The following is a 9,208-nucleotide window of genomic DNA, read 5'->3' on the forward strand; positions in this document are numbered from 1 at the left end:
CTTTCAACACCCTTTTAGCGTTTTATACTTCTGGTTCCGTTTAAAAAGCAAATTTATTTATGTAGGGCTGAAGTAGACCTGCTCAAGAGTCTTAGGCTAGAGTTGCTAATTTCTAGAATTCTAAAAAGCCTTCCATTTTTACTTACCGCTGCAAGGACTAGTTTACCTAAAAAGGTGTCAGTAAAAATCCCTGACTTAAAAGTGGGACCATCATTTGAGTCAAGTGAAAAGAAACATTGAATTTCCTACTGCCCCATTCCCCAAAGATCCCCCACCCTACTACCTGTAAGTGTGCAATGGTATGGAAAAGTATTCATAAGAACAACTTTCTCAAAACTCAATGATGCAAGCAGTGGTTACATTCTTTGGTATACAATCGTACAGTTCAATTACATGTCCCTATTGCATAAATCAAACTGCAAACCTCTCCACCCCGGAACCCCCTTTTTGTAGACCCTTGTGAGCTAAGAATGGCAAAAGAAAAGTTTCATGAGAAAATTACATGAAATTCAAATTTTTGTATCCACAAAGTTTTATTAGAACAGAGCCATGCTAAATGGTTTGTTATTGTCTATGGCTGTTTTTGGTGCTACAAGGGCAAACGAGTATTTGCTAGAGACTATATGGCCCGCAAAGCCTAAAATATTTACTATATGGCCCTTTACAGTAAAGTTTGCCAACCCCTATTCTATTAGACAGGATTTTACCTACAAATGGATTAATGCTCAAAGTCCAAATGAGACATTTAGTATTATAAATTTTTATTTCAAAGACTTGATGTAGTAGCATACAAAGACAATGTGAAAAATGTCAATTATAATATATATGGTTATAAGGCTAAAATATAGTGGTTTCTCAACTTGATGTATTTATATCTGGTTGAATACAAAGACTCCTTAGCTTGTTTTAAATGCAGGCGGTTCTGGCTTTGACTATGCAAGCTGAAACTCTGCAAAGTCTTAATCTATGGGATTAACAATCTATGATTATTCTGTAACCTTAAAATTTGCCAAAACATTAAAAACCCTCTGGTGTTGGTTATAAATGTAATATAGTAAAATTAATATTTAAAACACTAGAAACATTGGGAATTCCCTGGCGGTCCAGTGGTTAGGACTTGGCGCTTTCACTGCTGGAGCTCAGATTGAATCCCTGGTAGGGGAACTGAGGTCCAACAAGCCACGCAGCGCAGCCAAAAAACAAAAAAACCCAAAAACCCCAAAATCGAACAACCCCCCCCAAACAAACAAAACCCCAAAACAAACCACTAGAAACACTGAAAATTATAATGTTTTATTTCTTTATAAAAAATGTATCAAGTAGTTTGAAAAGTGCTTGCTTTCTTCACATTATATGACTTATAACATGGAGTGTGCATCTTATCTCTGCCTTGGCAAACTGTCATACTCCTTTCTAAGTTTGAATCAGCTTCCAAAATTTTATCCTTTGTGCCGTCAATGTCATGAAACATCTCTGAAAGTTCCTTCAATGTGAAGTTTTTCAACAGCATGACTTCTGAGACACGCTCATCCTTTACAACTGCTTTACTCACGTAAAACTTTATATCTGCCTTCACTAAGTTCTGCCTCCTGCGTATCTAGAACTATTTCTTGAATGGCACCAGTGTCAACATTCCCAGGATCATCTTTATCTTCTAACTCCATTTACATCCCATCCAAATCCTGCAGTTTTTTGCATAGTACAGTCTCTCACTACTGTGCAAAGCAAGGACTGCCTGTAATTCTTGGAATCTTGAGTGCAAATTTCACAGTAGCATCCTTATCTGAGCTTGTAGCTTCACCAGGTAGCTTAACATTAATCAATTCATGTTGACTTCTGAAACAATGAAACCAGCCTTCACTGGCAGTAAATAGATGTCCTTGTAATTACCATTTTCCTTCAATGCGGCAACTAACTTCAATGCCAAACTGACTGGGATTTGTTTTTGATTACAGTCCTCAATCCAAAGAAGTAAATGCTCCATTTCAACCATCAGCGGCTTTCTGTTCCTAGTACAATTTAAACGAAAAGATGCTGAAGCAACTTTACATTGTTTTTGTATTCATCAGACTTTTAAAATGGGGCTTGTACTGTAGCTTCATGTAGGCCTAGGTCTCATCCTATCTTTGCTTTGCTGTGGCCATTTTCAAATCTAACCACATCTAATTTCACTTCCAGTATTATCACTTTTCATTTCTTTGCTATTCTGTCATATTTGTTGACCAATTCCGTCTTCTGATTTTCTATTTTTGCAAAATCTCACATGGGTTTATCCCTAGGAGACAAGGAGGCAACACAACTATATGCTTTACTATCTGTGTGTAACTAATAGATGTTCAGTGACCAATCACCAAGACTTTGAAAGAAGTGATGTAACTGTTACTGTTCATGATGCACATCTTTGCATAATGATTTTGCAATAAAGAGCCAGTAGCAAAGTTTATGCAATAATTCAGTTAATACTGTGACAACTAAAAGTTCAGCTGTGTTGTTGTGGGACAGCTGTTGTTTAACTACATTGTGAAAACTGATATTCACGCATGGTGAAATGGTGCACAGTAAGGACTACCTGTATCTAAAAAGAAAAACTTGTATTGGTAGTTAACAAAACAGTCAACTTTTAACCCAATTTAGTTAACTACTAGCCAAGCCAAATCCTAGATCAAATTAAAACTTCAGTTTTTCTCAAAAGAATGTTAATTCCAAGACTCTGAATTACTCATTGGAGCTAGAAGAATGTTTGGAAGTAATATAATATAGAATTCTTCAAATAAGGATTTGCAGACAGTCCAAAGACATCCTTTTGTGAATTTAGGCCCCCTTCCCTCATTTCAATAATCTTTAGGTCTGCAAAAGAGTAAAGTTCTGGACAACCATACTGCTGTCCAGATTGTAAAACTTTACAATCATCACAAGGCACAAGGCACAAAATTTACTGGATAGCAGCCAGTACTATGTTTACTTCTGCAAAACAGTAGCATCCACCCCGTTAATGTTTAAATTTTGTTTTCGAATGTATTTATTTTGTAAATCTTTTCATTAAGGGCAATAAACAAAGTTTATATCAACTTTAAGAAATAGAAAATTAACTTAAATCAACATTGAGTATTCACAAAAATTTTCCCGCTTTATATTCCTCCAATTTGAAAAACACCCCAAGATTACACGCCTGATTAATGACAGATTAATCTGGTATTAGATTTGAGATTCTTAGCTTCTGACCACTGGCCTATCTGTTATTCTTGAAGAAAGCTGAAGTTATAGGATGGTCATCCACTGGCACACCAAACAATTATGTACAGAATATCCAATAATTCAGCAAATTTAAATCCCAGAACATATGATCTCTAATTCAGGGCCTGAAAGAATTGTATTATTTTTAAGAAAAGATGACTGTCAAGGTTAAAAGTCCTACCCCCCACCCACCCAACTGCCTATGCTGTATTAAATCTATGGATTTGGAAAATTATATTATTTTTGAAATAGTATTTGTATTCTTTGAAAGCTGAAAAAATAAGGAAAAATTTTAATTGAATATGATATCCACATTATGCTCAATATATAATGAATACAATATCCAATGTTTTGCTCAGATTTGATTTTTTGTCTTCTTTTGTCAAAACTGAAAAGTTTATAAACCTCTTACCTTATATAAATCTTCGAATTCCTGATAAATCGGACAAATGGTGTTCTCTAAGAAAAACACCCTTCAATTTTATTCCTAAAATGAAAAACATTTACAGGCAAGTCAATGTACAAAAACCACATTTTATCTATAAGCCTCATGATTTTTTTTCATTATGTCCTCATCCACATACATTAATCACAACAAATCATGATGTGAACAGCAGTGGAAAAGTTTAATCATTGGACATTTATACTTTCTTCTTATTTTCAACTTAAGCTCTAGCCTTAAAGTTTTTATTGCTTAGCTCCTTTTAAAAAATACGTAATAAATGCACATTTCTATAGTTTTAAATTCTCTCACATAGAACAGATAAGACCTCCAATTTTACTATGATTGGAAAAAACCCATAACAAAGATAATTTCAAGCATATCATTTACTACTTTGCACAGGTTACCTTATGCTAACTTGGAGGTGTCGTCTTCTCAAGATCAAGCCTGATATGGGAAGGGTAACTATACATTAATACATTCCCAAACTGGTTATGCCTTGCTTTATATGTAATGTTTTTGTTATCAGACAAGGTTTCCAATGATCAGAAGCACTAAAGCTTTAAAGGAAAAGGGGCAAAGTCATCTCTGTTAACAAAGAACTTTTAAGCAGTAATAATGGGAAAAGACTCAAAAGATTACAAATCTCAGGAACTAATTAGAATTCTGCCAATTCGGAACATTCTGACTTCTTGACAAGGTCTGTTTTGCTCATTAAGAGGGACAGAGCCCACGGTGGGGGAGAAAGTAGCAGAAAGAAAAGAAAGTATACTCACCCTATTGGATAAAAATCAAGCTTTTGGGGAAAAGGGCAAACTGCTCTAAGTCTGCTGCTGCATATTTGTATCTTTACTCCATTCTATGTCAAATATTTGTGTAATTGCCTATAAGTAACTGGACTACATTCCTTGAAAAACTCTAAACAGAAATGTCAACTCCTCCAAGTCAATCTGAACCCCAAGCAAAATAATAAGAGGAAGGGGACACACAATTTCTATCTATAGTCTAGTGCCACCAGCTTCTCTAACCGCCTCCACCTCGGAGGAATTGGGAGAGGGGAAATGGGTCCGAGAAAAACAATATTTAATGAAGGGAGAAGATTCTGACTATAAACTGAACTTTCTTTTCTTCTTTGGCTCCGGACACGCAGGCTCAGAGGCCATGGCTCACAGGCCTAGCCGCTCTGCGGCACGTGGGATCTTGCCGGACCGGGGCATGAACCCGTGTCCCCTGCATCGGCAGGCGGACTCGCAACCACTGCACCACCAGGGAAGCCCTGAACTTTCTTATAAACTCCTTAGAAATTTTCCAAAATGAACGTAGCACCACTTAAGTAGTTTATATATACATAGGCGAGAAAGAAACCATGCACCATAGCAAAGAGAGCACTCATTTGGATCATATGCTCTCATACTTCATCTGACTTGAGGGTCAAAGATTAAATCTCTTGATTTAATAAACTGAAACAGTTTTTTAAAAAAAGTATTTAACTAAAGTGTGGCAGTCAACCTCCAAGATGGTCTCCAATGATCCTATACCTCTTGGCAGTCACACCTTTGTATAGTGCCCATCTATACCATACCAGGACCAACAGGATAGGGTCCTGTTGGTGTTTTGTCACTTTCAAGACTATTGAAAGACAACCTTCTATCTTGGCTTTTCTCTCTTGGACGAGTGTCCGAAAGCCAGCTATCATGCGGTAAAGACACTCAGGCAGCCCATGGAGAGGTTCACATGATGAAGAAGAACTGAAGCCCTTAGCCAACAGCCATCAGGGAACACAGGCTTGCCAAATGAGACAGTTTGGAAGCTGCTGTCTCTCTTCTACCTCCTCTCCCCAATGTTCCGTAAGTGTTTGTTCTTTTAAACTGCCAAATATTGAGTAATTTGTTACACAGCAATAAACAACTAACACAGAAGGTCACAATCCATATCCAAAAACTAAAACGCACAACTTATAAATTAGCTCTAAAGGTCTAAAATTCTTGGGAAAGGACCAGGTTCAGAACTGTCTTTATATTTAATCACCAATAATTTCAAGACCCCAAGGCTTTCTGAAGCAGAAAAAACCCCAGAGAATTAAAAGGATGAAAAATTCAGCAAGAATATGTCAGTCACTAGAAATACATTTTATTATATCAAGATGACAAACAAATGTAAAACTAGCTAAAAATCTGACAAAAAGGTAGGTATTCAAATAAGAATGATACCAATCCTACAAGGCAAAAAGTCTATTTACTTTCATAGGGTTGTTGAGAGAAATAAGTGTTTAAAACAAAAACAAAAAACTGTGTGTATAATACACTTAGTACAATGTCTTACATGTAACCACTCAATAAGCATTAGCTGTTACTATTTTTTCCCCCAAGTAACCAATTAATGAGATTCTATACCATAAAACAGAAAATTAGATTTCACTCAAGGCTTTATAAATCCATTTTTTACTTGGACAATCCTCCCCTTCCAATTCACTGCTTTCGTTCCAGGAATACTTAATACATCAAAAAAAGAAAGATATACTACCTCCCCTGCATATTTCTAGTAATTATCTTCCAAGACCCAGGAATCTTTTCCCAACATCTCCAAGAATATAATTCCTGAAAAGAGATATTTTATTTTAAATTATTTTCTGCACTGGTCAATGCTTTTGACAAATAACATCTTTAATACAGCTGACATATCCTCATTTACATATGCAGTAATCACAACAGTTCATTATGTGAACAGCAGTAAAAAGGTTTAATCATTGGATATGAAGTTATCAAAGGAAGCAAAGATGTAATCAAATGATTAAATCGAGAACTTCAATGTCACCAGTAAAACAATAAAAAACAGCAACAAAAAGCATGTAAAACTTATAAGCAAATGTAAAAATACATAAATACAACTCAAAATCAATGATTCCATTTATAAGGGACTGCATACTTCCCTATCCAAAAGTACACTAAGAATACCAAGAGCAGCGACCCCTTGTGGCTTCTGTAAAGTAAGTGGGTTATTTTCATTTAGCAGGTCTACATTTAAGTAAATCAGTTCTGCAACATAGCAGTTTTCTGTAATTCATCTGTAATTAATAATTAGAAGAATATTGTCAGAATAATGTGCGAGCCATATTATCAGGAAACAATGCAGCAGAAACACACGTATCTATTTGCGCGCCAGGGACTGAAAACACAAATTCACCTCAGACATTGTCTCTGCACTCAAGGAGCATCCTCTAGCAAGTTTCTTACAAACTTTGAGTCCTTAAAAAAGGGCAACCACCACAATGATACCACTTCACACCCATGAGAATGTGGAGAAACTGGAACCCTCGCCCATGGCTCGTGGGAATGTAAAATGGCAGCCACTTTGGAAAAGGTCTGGCATTTCCTCAAAAAGTTAAACATGAGTTAGCATATGACCCAGCAATTCCACCCTTAGGCATATACTCAAGAGGAATGAAAACACATGCCCCGACACAAACTCGTACACTACTGTTCATGGCAGCATTATTTGTAACAGCCCCCGAAGGAAAACAACCTGAATGGACACATAAAATGTGGTATATATTCATATAATGGTATATTTTTTGGCAATAAAAAGAAATGAAGTACTGGTACTACAACATAAATAAACCTTAAAAATATTCCAAGTGAAAGAAGCCAGTCACAAAAGACTAATTTCTGATTCCATTTATATGAAATATCCAGAATAGGCAAATCTACACAGACGAAGATTAGTGGTTTCCAGGGACTGGAGGAGGGAAAATGTAAGCAGTGACTGCTAATGAAAAGGGAGTCTCTTTTTGGGGTGATGAAAATGTTCTAAAATTGATTGTGGTGATGGTGGCACAACTCATGATACACTAAGACCCATCGAATTGTGCACTTTAAATGGCTTAATTGTATGGCATATGCATTATATCTCAATAAAACTCTTGCCAAAAAAAATAAGGCAACCAATTTTTAATTGAAAACTTATTTATTTCTATTTACCCTTATTCAGGATTTAATTGGTTGAGTGCTAAAAAAGCTTCTAATAGTCTAACCAGCTGACAGTGATTTAAATCCAGGTCCTACCCTTTGCACATCTTACAGCCAAGTTAAGTACATCCCCCATGAACCAATTTCCCCCATTTATGTACTATCCTTAGACCTTGTGATTTTTAACAAAACTACATAAGCAAAAGCTATGTTAATTTCATTCAAATAAGATATAAGCATATTATAATGGAAAGCAATCGTGAATAAGTAATACCTTGAGATGAATCTTTTTGGCTAGAGTCTGGATAAAGTAAACAAAAAGGGAAAAAAAAACAATCTTGCTTGGAAATGTCTGACTCATTCTTGCCAGCTGGAGATAGAAACAAAAAAGTTAGGAACATTTCTGTTTCCTAAAATAGGCCTCTACAGTTAAGCAGGAAAGATGCCACATAATATATACTAAGGACCTCTTCAAAGATACAAAATAAAAACTATGTCCTACCTTGGCCCCATTTTGTTTCCTCTATGAAAACTTAAATCTTATACTGTAAACATAAAGAGCTTAACGAAGACATCGTTCTAAGATCTTCTCACCCTGAAAGCTATCCAGGATGCCCCACACCCCAACCAAAACCATTTCATTGGCCCTCTCTCCTGCCCCTCCTAGCACTGCTATTGATGAGTCCAAACTAGACCGTGCGCTTACCCCCAAACCCTGAAGACCTTCTTACCTTATTCCCTTCTTAATTCCCCCATTGCGGCAAAGGATATTGCAGGAAAGAGTCAGTTGAATTGAAAGTCGACTTATCTTGGTATTACATTCTCATTCAAGCTCCTCTGAGGTCACATACCTAACAGTCAACCATATCAATAGCCCCTACATTATCTCTGCATCAGAGAACTACAAAATAAAAGGCAAGGGGCTTCCCTGGTGGCACAGTGGTTAAGAATCCACCTGCCAATACAGGAGACATGGGTTTGAGCCCTGGTCCGGGAAGATCCCACATGCCCTGGAGCAGCTAAGCCCGTGCGCCACAGCTACTGAAGCCCACGCACCTAGAGCCCGCGCTCTGCAAGGAAGAGTAGCCCCCCACCCTCTGCAACTAGAGAAAGCCTGCGCGCAGCAACTAAGACCCAATGCAGCCAAAAATAAATAAATTTATAAGAAAATAAAATGCAAGGAAATGACATGCCTCCCAGTAAATCATTTATTCGGGGTCCAATTTTGTCTTCAATATTTCTAAGGCGCTGCGTTTACCCCTCTCCCTCCTGTCCCTCCCGTCACATCCTCCCGTCACTTTCAGAGCTCGCACCTGGAGACCCATCGGCATGCCACTGGATTCGCCTCAACTTTGGTCCTGCCTCGCCCCTTCGCATTCTCTCGCTGGGACTCACAAGAAGCGCGATGGCACTGGATTTAACCAGAGAGCACGGACGAAAAGGAGCCCACGCTAGCTAAATCCAGTAACCACCCTCCAATAAGCGGGGAGGGGCGGCCCAATGCGCGTCTTAATGCCCCTGGCCTTTCCGATTGGCTGCTGCGACACGACGTGGTCTGTGATTGGCC

At 37.5% G+C, this 9,208-nt stretch overlaps 1 protein-coding gene across 1 annotated transcript in view; it reads right to left on the reverse strand.

Moving 5' to 3' along the window:
* Positions 1-9,126, reverse strand: part of SEC31A (SEC31 homolog A, COPII coat complex component) — a 74,030-nt gene extending 64,904 nt beyond the window's left edge. The window contains exons 1-5 of the mRNA XM_073805403.1: positions 8,955-9,126; positions 8,373-8,492; positions 7,916-8,011; positions 6,200-6,273; positions 3,647-3,721 (exon numbers count right to left, since the gene is read on the reverse strand). The gene's annotated coding sequence lies outside the window, so the exon portion shown is untranslated. The remainder of the gene's footprint in view (positions 1-3,646; positions 3,722-6,199; positions 6,274-7,915; positions 8,012-8,372; positions 8,493-8,954) is intronic.
* Positions 9,127-9,208: the final 82 nt, after the last annotated feature.

The sequence above is a fragment of the Tursiops truncatus genome, chromosome 5 (assembly GCF_011762595.2).
Source record: "Tursiops truncatus isolate mTurTru1 chromosome 5, mTurTru1.mat.Y, whole genome shotgun sequence".
Classification (NCBI taxonomy): domain Eukaryota; kingdom Metazoa; phylum Chordata; class Mammalia; order Artiodactyla; family Delphinidae; genus Tursiops; species Tursiops truncatus.